Genomic DNA, 17444 nt, shown 5'->3' with positions numbered 1-17444 from the left:
CATTGACTGCATTGATATAAACGAAGAAACAAAATACGCCCTCGTTGCGTCCTGTGCAAACCCTTTTCCAGCGCTTCCTTGTTTGTTTGTAAAACGTGCCGAACGGCAGGCGTTTAGGGTAGTCACGTGCAGTCTTCATAGACACAATCGCGTTGATCATTTTCACTTTCTACATTGTGGGTTTTTTCTTTCTTTCTTTGATCGATTCAGTCTTCACAATTGCATTGACCATATTCACTTTCTGCATTGGGGATGTTATTTTCGCTTTTATTTATCAATTCAGTCTCCACATAGCCAATAACGTGCTGTATTACCATTTTAACTAATCTGAAATCTGGGACAACCATCTTGATAAAGTTTATGTCTTAACGCAAAGAAAATGTAGCTAGGCAATCCACGTACTTACGAGATAACTAACATAATACACCAAGAACGTGAGATATTACTACCTCTCGCTCTCCATTTCAAAGAGTAGATAAATCGCATACTGCCCTATAAACTGCTGTCCGACGTTTTATCTTAACTCTAAGACACTCCTCGCACAAAGAACGTTCTTCATATACAGACGGTAAATGAGCCAAAATATTATCATACTCACAGTAAATGGTATGCAGCCTCGTCCTTTAACACCATCAGCTACTAGTATAAATATGGTATAATCACGAACCGATCAATGGTATCGACAGTATCACTTCCCAGAGATCATTGAAGATAATTCCTGCTTTGAGCGCCGTTATCACGATGCACGCTGGCGCCAGAGCCCTCCATCCGCTTATGACAAGCACACTGAACTACATTTTGTGTGGGGAAGCGCAAGGGTCCTTGGCCATGGCACTCTTTCAGTGTCATGGTTGTAACAGGAAAATGAAAACACATCAACAAAGCAAAACGCGCTCTATGTTCCAAGCGCCTGATTGGACACCACACACCAACGCAAGTATAACATGACATTGAAAGAAAAGGGACCGGCATTCCGTATCTCCATATACAGTAAGAGGAAAGAACAAAGTGTTCGGCCAAAACCCCTTGAAACACCAGGAACTATTTTCAGCAAGCTCTGTTGCAAATGCCGTGATTAGTCAGTGGGGATGACATTGGGACACTAGATACGAAGACTAATGAGTCACAAAATGTGAGATGACTATTAAAGTGACTCTGTATAAATTTGGAGCAAATCACTTTATCTGCGTGTTTTCTCTTTTCAATAACTTCATCGATTTAACTAAATCAATTCCTGTGATTCATAATATCGATGTACAAAAAAAACCTAAACAAAACAAAACAAAAATGGCTTCTTCTGTCTGACCAGGGAGGTGTGAGCGAGGCACACCTCCATGGTCAGTTATGTTATATAGCAGAATCTCAAACGATTTTGAAGGTTGTTATTTTTTTCAAACGGGAGTAACCATAGTAATGTGACGTCATTCTCTCTCTGCTTGTGCGTTACTATAGTATCACGATAACACATGTATTGTCGTTCCCTTGATATTTGATCAATTAAATTTCCTTTGGCCTCATACCCATCCAACCACTTGCAACCAAAGACGATATTATCCAACTCACGGTTCATGTTGCCATGGCAACGGTCGTCGTGTTGCCAGCGCCGGCGTGCATCTCTGTTTTGACTTGGAAAAGTTTGGAAATGTTCCACCCGTATATGGCATTAGGTTATAAATCGACCCATGGAGCTAGCTCCATAGTGAAACAGAATACAACAAGACAGATTATTATGATAACCAAGGAGGTACTTATAGCAAAGATGATAGAGCGCCGCTACGCTCTATCACATATACATACGCACGTACACATAGAAACGATACACACACCGACACACACACATGCACATAGACAATGATAACAATTTTTGTCTTATGCATTAGTATCCCATCGGGGTCTTAACCAAAGATCGAAACATTGATACACTATAATGAGTTTCTGTGTTTTCACACATGTCATAGGGTTTCGTATGATATGAATATTAGATACAGGATATGACATGATATAGAAATTATATATATACGCATGAGCAGGTGTGGGTGTTAAAGGTACCTTCTTTAATTAAGAAATTGACATTTACGGTGGTGGTGGGGTGAGATGGAGAAGGGGAGGGGTTGGAGGAGCGCGACTCAAGGAGAGCAATGTTAACGTATGTTACGGCGGTTACAGCTCGTTATTCCGAAGGTTCGTTATTCCGAAGGCTCTTTATTCCTAAGATTCGTTATTCCGAAGGTTCATTGTTCCGAATTTCATTTTCGGATTAACCGATCTTTGGAATAACGAACCTTCGGAATAACGCCACAAATTTTCGGATTAACGAACCCTTTTTCATTTTCGGATTAACGAACCTCTAGGTATTTTGAATTTGCGTGTTTCGGATTAACGACCCTTCGGAACAACGAACCTTCGGAATAACGAACCTTCGGAATAACGAACAGCAACCGTTACGGCAATGAAGTGCAATGCACTTTGCGTTGCACTGCTACCAAGTTGAAGTCAATCACCATTATAGTGTGATAGGAAGTTGTCTTTCACCCAAGTTGGTATTCTGGACTCAGATGAGATTTATTGATCAAAAACAAAAGTATACATGCGGGAGTATCTTGAAAGTTTTTAGATCCTTTTCCTCTCTCTCGAAACTTATGAGAACATTACTTTGTAGCGCAATTAGTCGATGTACTACTGTCTTCCGTTGTAATGGGTAATTTTTTTCTCTGACATCGTGTCTGACGACCTTACAGTCCTAATTGTCATTGGCTCTGCCAGCGACTTCCATTTAAGACCGTATAATCAGTTTAATACCATTAAGGTGTTACAATGTCTGACATGTCTCGGGGCAAGCCTCGGGCAAGCTTTTGAGTTGTCAGGAACAACTTTATGTCAGAAAGACAAGTACATGTATAACACAACAACATGAGTGTGCTAGCTTATTTAAACATTACTTACGGAGCAGGTGTGTCTCGGGCTGCTATTTACTCCGGCGCGCATTCCCGCAATTTCAATGGCAGAATCAATATCCCAATGTGAGGTTTCCGATTGTTCAAACAGACTTTATGACAGTGCAGGTTTTGTAACACATCGCATGTTTCAAGCAGCAGAGTGTGGACTCTGTGTTCCGTACGTGGACTCGCTAATTGAGGTAAGAACTCATGCAGTTTAACGGCGTGCACTGTGTATTTTGTGTCTCACGTACGAGAGTGGACGATTGTTGTGCCGTAAAGATCGGATCGCTATCGCTGAAAACTAGGTTAATTTCTTGTCTGCTGCGTGATTTAGAGCTCTGTTCCGCCTTTGTTACCCACGGCTTCCTTGTCCTCCATGTCATGGATGGATTCATTCAATGACATCTTGAAAATGCCTAATCGCAGCAGACAATTATCCACATGATACGTACAGGGACCATCACCCATTGTGAACTGCCGTGATCAAAGGATGTCTCCTTGGATTGAACCCAGCGGGGTCAACTTTCCACTGAGGAAGAATGCGAGAGTTCTGTCGCATGCATGGTTGCAGGAGCCATGCAGGGGCTAGGTTTTGGTGGATTGACATCCGTCAAAATTCTGTAGTCCGTATTGGGTGCTTACACATTGATTGCACGTTCAACGAGTGGAAGTTTTGAAATGGAGTCGCTGAAGAAATTTTCAATGGTGTGCACGTGTACTTCTCTTAAGAGACAAATATACCTTTGAACTCTAGTGTAAACCCAAGAAGGTACTAACCTACTTCCTTGGTAAACCAAATCAGTTCCCCGAAGTCCAGTAACGATAAGGACTGATGTCATTATCAGCACTTGAAGTGGAAATTGCTGTACAACAGTCACGATAAGACTTTTCAATCTCAAAAATATGTCAAACAGTACAAAGGCGAATTCAACAGTTCTATTATCACAAACTCAGTTGCACCGCAGAAAGTAATGCGGAAATATTATTCGATATTGATATATTTAATTCATTATACGACAATATTATGAATAGTGTCGTGTACACGTACACTGTGTTTCTTAAATCTTTCAATCTGATTACAAGCTTCACAGAGTTCCGACAGACGTAACATCGATTTTCGAAAGCTCATTTTGAAGGCACGGTGGCGTGCCGGATTATACAGACCCTTGAAGCGGACGTTCCGAGTTCGAATCCGGTCAAGTGCTTGCGTCCTTGGACAAGGTGTTTTTACGTACAATTGCCTTCTAGTTTGCCTTCTAGTTTGCAGGCACAAACCCTTGTCGGTCGTATTAGGAGTCTGCGCCACAAACACAGACAATATGCATCACTTGCACTGTCCCGTAGGCCTTACTGTCAACTGCTCCCAAATGGAAGCAGCTATACAGTGGATGGAATAAGAAGGAGAAGCTTTTGCACGGACCAATGAAGGGTTTGTGCTTGCAAACTAGCCTTCTCGACCCAGTTATAAAAATCGGAACTTGACAATGCTTGGTATACAGGCCTAATGATAGTAGTAACCTCTAGCAGAATACATATCTAGTTCTCAGAGGGTACCCTGGATGAAATAAGATCATATTATTATTGTTTTATCTATACTTATTCAATTTTAATACATTTTCCTCACGCTGACGTCAAGTACGTCAAGAAATCGCTACAGTCCAACATCATACATTTTGACATCTTGTTCTCCCCCTCGTCGGATTTTCTCTTCTTCTCCTCCTCCTCCTCCTCCTTCTTCTTCCTAGTTCTTAAATTCTTAACCATCAAATTTTTTCTTGTTTTTGCACTCACTACTTCTTCTTCTCATCTCCATGATCATTGTCTGTCCTCCGTATCCTCCATTTTCTTCATCCTGTTTCATCTCATCATCTCTCGTGTCATCCCGCCTGTCCTTCCATTCGAATCATCTATCTTTTTCCCTGCCATTAAATGACCTCCCTGAACTGCTACACGAATCACATCTCGCATCATGCAGGGTTATTTTTGTGAGACAAATAAAAATGGGGAAAAGGCGCGAATGCGTTCTTCGGGAGTGATGAGTGGACACAACTGGACTTCGAAGAGGCTAGAGCCAGATTGTGTGAATCGCGGGGTCAAAATCATTTTTCATCATAGCAAAGATATCGTCGGTCAGACACGCTACTGACTGAACGAAATTTCTCAAACCTAGAAAAGAATAGTCATTGATACCGGCAAACAAAAACAGCCTAAAGTTGACCGTGTACGAGCAAAAGTACTTCAGAAGCTACACCGCCATAATAATGATAATAATAATAATAATAATAATAATAATAATAATAATAATAATGATAATAATAATCATCATCATCATCATCATTATCATTATTATTATTATTATTATTATTATTATTATTACTATTATTATTATTACAATTATAATAATAGTAATAATCATCATCATTATCATCATCATAGGTATATGTTTCGGGAGCAGAAAGGATGTTTCTGTTCACGAAGGAAGCACATGTAAAACCCATGGAGCAACAAACGAGCGGCGTGATGGATAAATCTTTCTTGCTGGCCAGTTGGCGATGTCTTCATATATTTATGACAGAAGAAGGCTAGATTGAGGGATAGCTTTTATTTTTGTATTTTTCGATGTTGTCTCCGGGTGGAGCTGGTCTCGCGAAACTAGGCCATTCTATAAATGGATGATTATCATGATAACATTGGTGCACCATCTCATCTCGCTCCTGTCTTCAAGTTATTGGCGTCCAGCTAGTGAGAGATGCTTGGATGTCTCTTCTCACATGGCTACACCCATCGCGACTCCATCGCGCAAATATTTATGCCATTTGGGCAATGTCGAAAAGGGATATCATGACACCGAACCTAAACCTTGACTCGGGTCCCAGGAATTTCTTGTCAGCTGCCAGTTTTCTGGATGCTCGATAGCTTTAGCCCACGCACTTCCCTCTTTTCATAAAAGCCCTAGCTATCAATAATGATTTCCTTTTAATGATACTGAGGGACTTAAAGGTGAAAATACCAGTCCATTTTTTTAATCGAGTTTGATGAATAGAATGAAAGACAACTGCAAAAGTTGCGTTGATACCCGACAACAAGAAAATTTCATTTCAAGAATCTTCATTTCCACGTATATTAATAATCATAAGAACAATGATATGGTTTATACTATGTACCAGAATTATATCCTTAAGTGCTAACATTGTTTTCCCAGAGAATCTTGACATCATCAGTGCCCCAGTTGCAGCGTCACGTCCAAGGATAAACGCACCTGGTATTAAGATTCGAACTCCAAACTTTTTGTTTACAAATCCTGAGCCTTAATACACTATACCGTTATTACGATCCCACTTAATGATTATAAAAGATGGCGATATTATGTCCCATAACATCTGTATGCTACATGAAAATATAATGACGTCATCAACATGAGCGTAGACAATTCTAAGAGAGAGAGAGAGAGAGAGAGAGAGAGAGAGGGGGGGGGGATGTTGACAGCATAACATTCAAGCAAAACAAGCTTAACTGCTCCTATAATGTTCGACTTGCACGGACGTCCCGTAATCTACGAGGGCTTGTAAATTGCGTGCCGGACGAAGTTTGAGCCAGCCCTTCTTTTTGCGATCATATACATGTAAGCTACACATTGCAGATGCTGTTTTATTAATAGCAAATCTGAATAAGGCAGTATTGATTTCCCACTGGAGGAAAAAAAAAATGATGTAAATAATGATAACAATGACAATACCTGTCGCGGTAGGAATGATTTTTCTTTTAAATCATAAAATGATGCCTAAACTATCTCAATGATAAAGAAATAAAGAAGGGTAGGCCTATAGTTTACGGATAGAGAAGTTGTATTCCACGACATGCGTGTAGAGAAAATTTTGTCTTTAAGGATATGCACCGAGGTGCAAGCCAAGCTGACCTATATCAAGAAAACTTTGCAAGACCGAGCTCACTTATTAGTACATTTTATATAGGCTTCAATTAGTTTCACTTTTAAAAAGGGCATCAGGTATGCGCATGTAACAAAACACATTTTATGAGACCTCAAATGATGTCTTTTATAACTGTGATGACACCTCAATTATCACCGGTTATAAATTACCATATCGGAAAAAGTAAATCATGAGAATGTGTTTTGAGATGGGCTGCCACTCTACCTAGCTGTCTTGGGTTATTGGGTCACTGAATAGTTGATTTATATCAGCCTAACCTTTCATAAACCAGTCAGACATTTGTCTTTCTTTTTTAAGGAACACACATCTTATATCTTTCAAATAAAACAGCAAATCACAAAACAAGACAAAAAAATGTAAGAGAAAATGATTGATTTGACGTGGTTAAAAGTGCAAGTGTAACCCCCCCCCCCAACAAAAAATGCATTAGATATACTAACATGTAAGTGACAAAGCAGAAGTATTCCTCATAGACTCTTACAACCTAACATGATGATAATTTTGTTTCATCGAATCTGAATCAATATCAATATCAGTTGCTAAATCAACTGTTCTTACATCTGCAGAATGTGGTTGTCTGTATATCACTATTTGTACTGGGAAGATTCTGTTATTTTGGTCCTTTATTTTGGTCCTACGTTGCATCCGTGCTCCTCATCTTTACACTCTGTTCAGAATTTGGAACCTGCGCTTAACAAGCTCGCTTTTTATAAGTAGGTTCCATCATATTTCTTTAGCGCTATACACAGAACCAAACGTACGATGATTGACCACTATGTTTTTACATGTTTACATTAATTTACTGTGCATCCAAGCCGGATATTATGATTCACTATGTTTTTGTTATATTTGATGTAAATTCCTTCATTGAGAAATATGAAAATAAATTGAACTGAATTGAATTGAATTGAATATGGAACCTTTTTTTCAATAAAGGTAAGGGGTTTATTGTTAGCTTCCGGTGGATTATCGCCAACAAACTTGTTGCGGTTCAAGTGAAATACCGAATTTTAATATCAGAAATCCGCGGCACACGAAATGGGCCATAACGATCTTATTTCAATTACTCTGCATTGAGTGGATGTAAGCACGCATTTTCTCATTAAGAAATTACTCCTGGACTCGAGGGCTTCTTCTATGAACACGTCATGTGTGGGTTCAAAACTAAGGCGGTTTGATTAATTACCCATCATAGAGGTTCAGATTCCTCGGACATGGTTAGAATTTCAATTTGTACGCCACTTGTGATCGCTTTGTCAGGCAATAATGCAACTACATCCCCATCTTGTTAAGGTTTCCATCGTTACATCGATTTTTGTATGCTGTAAAATGATGAATGACCATCAGCTACGGAGTTTACCTCTTTGAGCTTATAATTGGATTTCTTTATTGTACAACCCAGTGTAGTTCTGGCGTTACTAAAACAGAAACATATCCCCTTGAGAGAGAAATAATACATGAATTAGTAAGTATATAGTTGATTGATTGAAATTCACGCATGATGTAGAAGTGTTACTGTATCTCATTGTACAATGTCATAATGCCGCCATATATACTTGTGAACTTGCCTTTTCGCTATTCGTGTGACACACACACGCACACACACACAACTATAAAGTTACAGAAGGACTGCGAGTAATTAATTAGTAATTACAAAAAAAAACAACAGATAGCTACCTGCAAACTGTCTTACCGCATCTAAGTAAGAATTTATAATGGCTTGCTTAGTGAAGTAATTCTCAAAATGTAGGCTGCGAGCAATGCTTTGGTCACTACTTACAGTATCATTGTGATGGCTACAGGCCGACGCAAGGATGCTGAAGTGAAACGTAAAAGTTGTTGCTCCGAATAAAGGTCACTTCCTTCTGGTCAAATGACAAAAAGCGGCAGGTCAACGGGTCAATCATTCTGCAGGCAAGAACGCTTCCCCCCCCCCCCCCCTCTCTCTCTCTCTCTTAATTTAATTCTTTTCTCATGGTCTTCTCAAGTACAGGTTCACTTCAACTCTTTTTTTGACATTGGGTCGAGGCTGGTGTTGCCCCTCTCTTCGGTGTTGGGGTTTCAGAGAGTCAATCAATTCGCCTGCTCAATGTATGTATTACAGGTCTGGTGTGTCTCTGTGTGTCTGTGTTTCTCTTTACCGGTATATTTTTGTTTATGTTTGAGGGTTTTGAGGGTGCGAGTTTGGTTTTCCGTGGAGGTTTTGTATTAATGGTTTCTCTCGTATAGATTTTATAATTTTTTTCCTCTCCTTTTCCGCACCCAGTGAATCAGGTACACAGGAAGGATACCGTGGAAGGGAGGAAGGAAAAGTGAAATAAATAGTCAAGCCTTTCTACCTGCGACTATAATTATATCCTAAAATGGGCAGAGTATGAGAGGCACTCACCGTATGTCCAATTAAAAAAACGCAATCCGACTTTATGCAATGATAACTTTAAAAATAGTCAATAAATCGAAATGCAATTTCAAGGTATGAAACTGATAACTTTTTGCCTACATCTTACAGAAAACCTCATTCGATTTGCATCAGTGGACACAGAGAAATGAGGATATTAAAGTGGAGTATGTCAGGAATCCCTTTCGTCCAAGTTGTGTACATTGTGTTCACGCCTTACAAATACGCATTTGTCCATTGGGTTCTCGCACAAAGATATCTCTTTTGAATGAGTATGAGACAGTATGAAATTTATACTTGAGAATATTGATTGAGAGCTTCGTATCTTAACCCTATTAGTGACATGAAATCTATTTTTTTAGCATGTTTCTGGGCTACTATGAAATTCACCCCGTCAGTTCGCTTACGTAATTTCCTACACACGCTTGAGCCTATCTAAGTTCCAAATAGGATTTCTTAAGTTTTTTCTTTTCTTTTTTTAATTTTCAAAGTAGTCAGGTTTCTTCCTATTCGTATGAAAGACTGTTTGTTGAGGAATTAGTGGGGCAAATGAAATACCCTTTCAGCGCAGAAAAATTGTGGAAAAAACGCATACAGTAAAATGACGATGTCCGATGGCTTAATCAGGGTTTCTGATAACTAGACACAACTTTCGAGTGTATAATATCTACTTCCCGTTTGTATCCGGTTTGAGAAATTATTAATCTCCATATGCGAAACTGATATACACAAATCGTCGAATAAGATCCCCTGATTAATAATCCAATGATACATACAATGTAGGCCTATATAAATAAACATGTTTTATATTGTAACATAGGTTATTAGAACATAATGATGCTAAAAAAGAAAATGCGTGCTTAAAACGTGTATCGTGTTAATGCGTTGATAAATATACAAATATTAACGCATTAACACATGTTTTTAAGACTAATTAGGCATTTCTGTATATAATTTGATATGAATTGAGGATTTCACATATGTGTGCATTACCATAAGTATGAATATATTCCAAGTATAGATTATATAAACATGCATCTGTTAAATTGGCACGTACAACTTTTAGCATACCTCTATGTTGTGCGTTTTACCAAGTTTATGGCTTTATACACATATGCCTATAGGACCTACATGCTAGCATCGACACATACCTATCTATCCATATAATAGCGTTGCCCTATCATATACACTTCGCATGCACGTCGTGTCTAACATTTCCTCAACCGCTGCTTTTACAACATTATTTGCATTTGTGACGCTCTATAAATTGCAGTGGGCATTATTCATGAGCACAAAGCGTGGAATTTGACCTTCGATAAATCACGTGACATCGCGGCAACGGTGTGCAACTGTTGACTTTAAAGTGCAATATTCTAGATTATGTTCAAGGTGGGTAGAGCAAAAGTATATTTTATAGTCGAGTTTCATCAAAATTGAATTTAAAGTATATAATACAGTATATATTGGATGAGTTGAGGATTCAGCTTTTAACTTTTGGCGAGATGGATAGAAATCACTTTTTTTCAATATTTAAAGAACATATATACTACATTCCAATTCTAAGAGGAATTTAAAGTTTATTTGATGAAGTTTGGTTTTGAAATGGCTGAGATATCCAAAAATAAAGTAAAACAAAGCGATCGTAATAAAAGTTGGGTTCCACCTTTTGTTATGATTGCTTTGTTTTGGATATCTCATCCATTTCCAAACCAATTTCCATTGAATAAACTTTGAATTTTCTTAGATTTATAGTTCTTTCATATAAGGGGTTTCTCATTATCTCAAAAACTCATCACGAAAAGACGTAAAAATCTGAAGCCCCCACCTCAACTAAAATTATACCATCCCTTTAAAGGGATTGTATAGTTTTGGTTGAGACCTAATTTCAGGTTTCTAACATTTTTTTTTTTTTTGGTGAGATAATGAGAAACCCCTTTTGAAATATGAAAGAGCATGTAATTCTATGGGGAATTCAACGTTTATTTGATGAAAATAGGATTTGAAATGGCTGAGATATCCAAAAAAGAGCGATTCTAATAAAGATCGCTTTGTTTGACTTTGTTTTTGAATGTTTCAGTCATTCCAAATCCGATTTATATCAAATAAACTTTGAATTCCTCTTAAAATGGTATGCTCTGTACTAGATCATAAGTGTTTTCTTGGTATCTCGCAAAAAGTTAAAAGCCTAATTCTCATCTCCACCAGACATTCTCGTTCACAAAACAATGATATCTGTGTAAGCTGCATATAGAATGAGATGCTGTTATATCACTGTACTTATTCTTCATTTGAATTTTAAGTGCAAATGAAACGCATACTTGATAAGTTGACTGAAGTGCAGAATTATACGGACAGAATGGCTGAAAAACTTCGTCATGTTGAGGTATTATACGGAAAAACAAAATTTCTGGTTTTGCCTAAAGGTGATAATATTGCTTGCAGACGCTCATCCAAGACAAAATACATTGCGCATCAATGAGGTAGTGTGCTATCACTGTACGTTTCTCCCATAACATTGGTTTAAAAAAATACGGATAAATCAGGTAACCTATAAGTTTTTGATAGATAAGCATCCAAATGTAACAACTTCAAGTATTACTCATGATACACAGAGGCCATCGTAACCAGGGTATCGTATAGAAGTCCAGTCCAGTCAGAATGTCATGCTCCTTTTATTCAATGAAGAACGGGACACACAGCGAAATTTGAGTGTATTTAACGGAAGACTTTGTAGGAGCGCTGACGTCATTACCTTGTCGAACTTGCAAATGAAATTGTGACCAAAGTCATCATTAATGCAATTGAAAATCTGTCAAAGGTCAAAATGTATCACTTTTCTCATAACTTGTAATCAACCACAATGAATCATTATAATGGAACCTCTCCCATTATATATTTGTGTTATTTTCCTATCAATTTTGATAAGGCCTATCAACCTAAGCATGACGTGACAATGTACTTTATCGAATAGACAATCGGATGTTGAGATGAGTTGCTTGATTGTCACTTTTGTTGTTGTTTTTTTTTTTTGGGGGGGGGGGTAGTGCTAACGGGAGGGGGCGTGAAGTGAGGACAAGGTTCGATAATCCTTTTTTGGTAACGCTTATAGCATGACAATCATTATTTTGTTATATCATACAATTTTGTTGCAGGTGTTGTCATAGCAATGGTTTGCGGTGATTATGTGAGACACTGTTTTTACAACGTAGTCTTTCAGATACTAATTAGGCCTAATTTCGAACATTCATCATATTATGACGTCATAATTATGGGGGAAATGCTTACTGAATGTCTTTCATTTAACCACTGCTATGACCTAGCTGTTTCTATACAACTTAATTAGGTAAAAGTGTTCACGAAATCAACGAGTTCTTCTATGCGTTTAAATGATGATGTTATAGACTGAATCTCGCAAAGCCGTTCGTCTTTGCTGCTCTTTCGTGCTCTTTCTTTTCAACAAGTTGACACAGATGTGTTTCGTTTTGTAGCGACACGAATACATTTTCACACTACTGGAATGTCTGTCGGTGTATATAGAGCTAGGGGATATTTGCCGCTTTTGATTCCCTCATCTTTCAGCATACACTATTTATATACATCAAGGACCTTTGGAAGTGGAGAGAGAGAGCAGGTGACATTCTAATGACAGGACACTCATTGTCATTGAGATGTATAAAATCATTGTTGAGTGTGGATATTGAAATCATGCTCCGGAACCGAAATTAGATCTTTAAAGTGAACAAAGACAGTGATATAAACGACCGATTGTTAACTAACATAATAGCACTCAACGGAGACACATTCAGAATACATCATAAATCGCCCCCGCGCTCGAAGAACGCACAACCCCGAAACTAAAATCTTAATTGTGAGCATCGTTTATAATGATAATTATCATTATTGAACACAAATTGGCGAAGTTTGTATCACTGTATTGGACACAGTATATACGTCATAGTATAGTTAACGGGTTTTATACTGATGTGACAAAGTGGACCTCTATCTTAACTCTGTGGGTGACGGTGTTATGTTGGTTGGAGTATATGTGAGAAATGCGGCTGGAGATAGATAACAAATTCATTGCACATTGTAATGTGAGCAGATATAATTATGCGTAACAGCGCTGCACATGGTAGTTTTCTTGTCAGTGAGCCGTTACAGTTTGGATTTCACTATATATTAATATGCGCGTATATTATACACTGTGTAATCATATTCATATTCATTTCTCACTACCACATTTAGTTAACGAGTGTAGTCATTTGATTTTCCAGACCAGTTTTATAGATTAAGGTGTCTGTGATTTTAAGCGTTTTCGACTGACCTTTTTAATTCGATATCTCTGTGTGGGAGCAGCATCACACTCCCAGATTTCTGAGGGACATTATTACCAATACATTAAACTATAATGTCAGAAATTTAAACTTTAGGCAGTGCCAGTACAGGGACACAAAGGGGAATGAAACTAAATGCACATGGGCATTGACTGCAGCAATATCAGTAGAATACATCACAAAAAGCTAGACGAAAATCTGACAGTCCGTTCAAAAGTAATTCATCTTTACATTTTGGTACAACCATTGCCGGATAAGAAGACTCCTACTGTTCGTGGCGTTACACATGGACAATGATATAAGGAAAAATATAAAGATATTTCACAAAATTTCATTTCTTATGAAAGGTAGACATTCCTTTGGCTTGTTACTAAATCATATTAAGGACAATATTTCTCTTGCTTTCTGAAAGAGGCACAAAGATTGTGTGGGAAATTCTTTTTCAAGAAGATTGCGTGGGAAAATGCATCAGTAGAAAATCAGTTTTGAGTAAGTAATATTTCCCAAAACAAACGAACAACAACAACAACAGCAAAAGCAAACTAGGCAACCAGACAAAGCGAAGTGAAAGTAAAAATTGACTGAAGAGACAATATCTTTGGACTATTGAAACGAGTTGGTCCTCTTTTGAATAGCAGTGCTTGAGGAGCCAGTAATATTAGCGCAGCTACATCCGACTATTCACTGCCGTTCAAACGGATGTCTGACCTGCTTATTCTCGCGGTATTATAGAGTTCGACATCACTCCATTGTAAATTGTGCGTCAAAAAATCATCTTCACTTGATCCGCAGGCAAATCTTTACACTAAATTCCCGGCTGCGAATGAAATAGAATGTGAGAGCTATGTGAGATAAGAGAGTTGCGAGGTGAATATAATACAAAGTTATGTGACATACCACTGTGGAGTCTTTTTTAAACACAGGAAGTTTGTCAACCCATGCTTTCTTAACAAAAGCCACTATTTACCATTGGGAGCAGTGATTAAAAGAATGTTCAAGTAATCGCATTAGACGCATATTCATGTATAGTTTCGAACTTTGCATCACAAAATATCCTACCATATGAAAATTTTGCAATGACACCACATTTATAAGGAGATATCACTAATTTTATAAATAAACGGGAAACAATTTTAATAAAACTATCGTTCATATGTTGTATATTTAACAGTTACTTTTGGATATTGAATAGCATTTTGACATTGGTTGTTTCTACCCCTAACTCAAATTATGGACCTATTTTGAAGCACTAAAGCTGTTTTTTTTTTTCATTTACAAATGGTAATGTAGCCTTAGGACAGTGTGTTCGACTTGTGAATTTTATTTTACTTCATCAACATGTCTGTTAATATTTTACTCATTTATTGACGCCAACCTGACAATTTTAAAAAGGAGCTATGTACATTGCACGTATGGGCTTGGGTGATGTCAAACCTCATGTGTGATACCAGGGAGGTGACTGGTGATACTTTCCTCACAGCTAGCTTGGCCAAAACGAAGAAGCTCCTATCTTTTCAGCTTTGCCCTCCCCTTACCATTGACAGAAACTCCCCCACGCTTTACTCTTCACATTATCCCCCTCCCCCGCCCCCCCCCCCCCCTTATAAATCATAACGGGCTCATAAATTAATGTGCTACCCGGTCCGTTATCACGCTTCAAGGCGATCACGCGTGAGTCCGAAGTCCAATCTCACTCAAATAATGAGCGTTCCTTACACACGTCTCGTGAAACGACTCTTTAAAAAAAAATAGCCCGCTTTTTACGGCTATGAAAATATGCTGTTTGCAGTACAAGACGCGACGACATAGACAATGGAATACCGTAATACTTCCAACGGTTTGATACATTATTCTCGTTTTGCGGATTATGGATGATAGGTTTGCTATTCCGCCACACTAACCGTCACTTGTTCTATCATATATTCCTGCGAAGCTTGGAGAGTAGATTCTGTTTACAGTGTAACCCAATCAACTTCACGTATTCACAGGATTAATTATACAATTTCCGTATTATAATTTTGTAATATCATCGCAAGTCATTAACGATTACTCCAGCTATGTGATACTCTATGAAGGTCATAATAAAGGGATTTTGCACGACGGGACCGAGGAAATACAAAATTAAGAGAAGAAAGACACACAATAAGATGTAGGCCTAAAATTATAGCATCGAACCCTCAAGAAAAAAGAGAAGAAATAAACTGATTGCTTTGTCGTTATTTCAGCAGAAACGGGCAAGATTGCCCTCTTGATCATAGCTATTCCTGAGACATACTATAGTAGCCCTATATATCATATATCTCCCCTGGAAAGAATAGGCCAACATCACTGTTAAAAAGTGCTGAATTCAACATTAGTAATACTATTGCTGCATCCATGGACTCATAATAGTGCTACCAGCATGAATATCTCTATGATCTGTTTTCCCCTCTTAATCATTCTCATGTATGTATCATGTTACTAAATGTCAATTTGCAGCAATGTAGTGCGGTCAGTTTTCCAACATTTGTATTCGATATCCTTCGCATCGAGTCATGATGAGCGCGTCGTGTACAAAATTGTATTTCATTAGATACCAAACCAAGCACACTGGTTATATACCTTTAGAACGGAAATGTGATAATCATTATTGATCACTATCTAATCGATTTTGATGATTCGATTCTCTCCTGTTGCTAGGCCTACATTCAAAACAAAAAGGAAAAAGTCGCAATTAGAGAAAGGGAGCACATTTTGAAGTTTGAAGTTTGAAGTTGAAGTTTGAAGTTTTATTAGCAACAACAATTGAGCATGTACATTTTCAATCATAACATTATTGTATAATTACATACATATGTGAAAAAAAAATACTTATCTATTACTCCTTTACAATACGTAATTAAAGGATGACATTTGAGATTTATATTTAGATATGATACGTGTAGCATAATTCTACAAAGTTGTTGTTAACAAGGGAACCAAAAGTTAGCACAAGTGCTAGTCGAGATTGGTCACCTTGATCTTCATACTAAAAAGCTAAACACAAAAGAAAAAATTATTACATGGTTAGTTGAAATGGCTGTTAATATTTATACAATGTACATCATTCATTTTCTAACATAGAAAACTAATCATACTTGTTACAGTATAATATCTATCTTAATACATAAAATGTACGTATAATGGATAATAATGGCTCACTTAACCGAGGAAAATCATCCCCAATTAGTTATGATACTTACATTACTGTTCACAATCTGTAATCTTCAGATGCACGCTTCACTGCAATAACCGTAGCAAATAACCAGTCCAATTTTTAGGTTACGTTTAGGCCAGCAATATAGGCCCAACCCATATCCAGTGGTGTGACGGACGTCGAACGAGCAGTCACTGTTTGACAACAATACCAAAAACAAAACAAAACATCTTATTCCTTACCACAAGGCGTGTGACATTTCACAAAGTGGTATGTAGTCTCTAGCACAGCTTCGATTCCCCGGAAAGCAACAGGAGACTGCCTAAATGAATCTTTCGCGAATGTGGAGGCTTTCGAACACACCGGCGAACACAGTAGTTTTATCAGACAACGCGCTCGTAAAGATGGCTTTATTTGCAGCTCATTCAACAATGAAATATGATTCATCACTTCCTCCTACCTGTACGCACATTTCAAATAGGTTTTTTTTTCTTTCATACGTAGTGTTTTTGAGTCACGGAGCGAAGATAAATAATGTAGGACTACCGCAGAGAATCGAAGTCGAATAAAAGTGTTACGGATCGCAGACGACAGCACGCTACAGTGACCTCAAGGGAGAGCGGTATGCGTAACGTAATTCTATCGTCA

General features: G+C 37.9%; 1 protein-coding gene across 2 annotated transcripts in view; it reads right to left on the bottom strand.

Annotated features, from left to right (window-relative positions):
* LOC139730919 (galanin receptor type 1-like) overlaps positions 1–16961 on the bottom strand; it is a 49112-nt gene extending 32151 nt beyond the window's left edge. The window contains exon 1 of one of the 2 annotated variants that reach the window (XM_071641800.1): positions 16843–16961. The gene's annotated coding sequence lies outside the window, so the exon portion shown is untranslated. Of the gene's footprint in view, positions 1–2943; positions 3113–16842 lie in introns of those variants that run through there. The other variant, XM_071641801.1, reaches the window with a different exon arrangement.
* Between the last annotated feature and the right edge of the window lie 483 nt (positions 16962–17444).

This window comes from Diadema antillarum, unplaced genomic scaffold (genome assembly GCF_040938485.1).
Source record: "Diadema antillarum isolate AM-2024a unplaced genomic scaffold, OU_Dant_1.0 seq00000343_RagTag, whole genome shotgun sequence".
Classification (NCBI taxonomy): domain Eukaryota; kingdom Metazoa; phylum Echinodermata; class Echinoidea; order Diadematoida; family Diadematidae; genus Diadema; species Diadema antillarum.
Note: the sequence above shows the minus strand (reverse complement) of the source record. Positions and strands in the feature narration are given on the sequence as shown.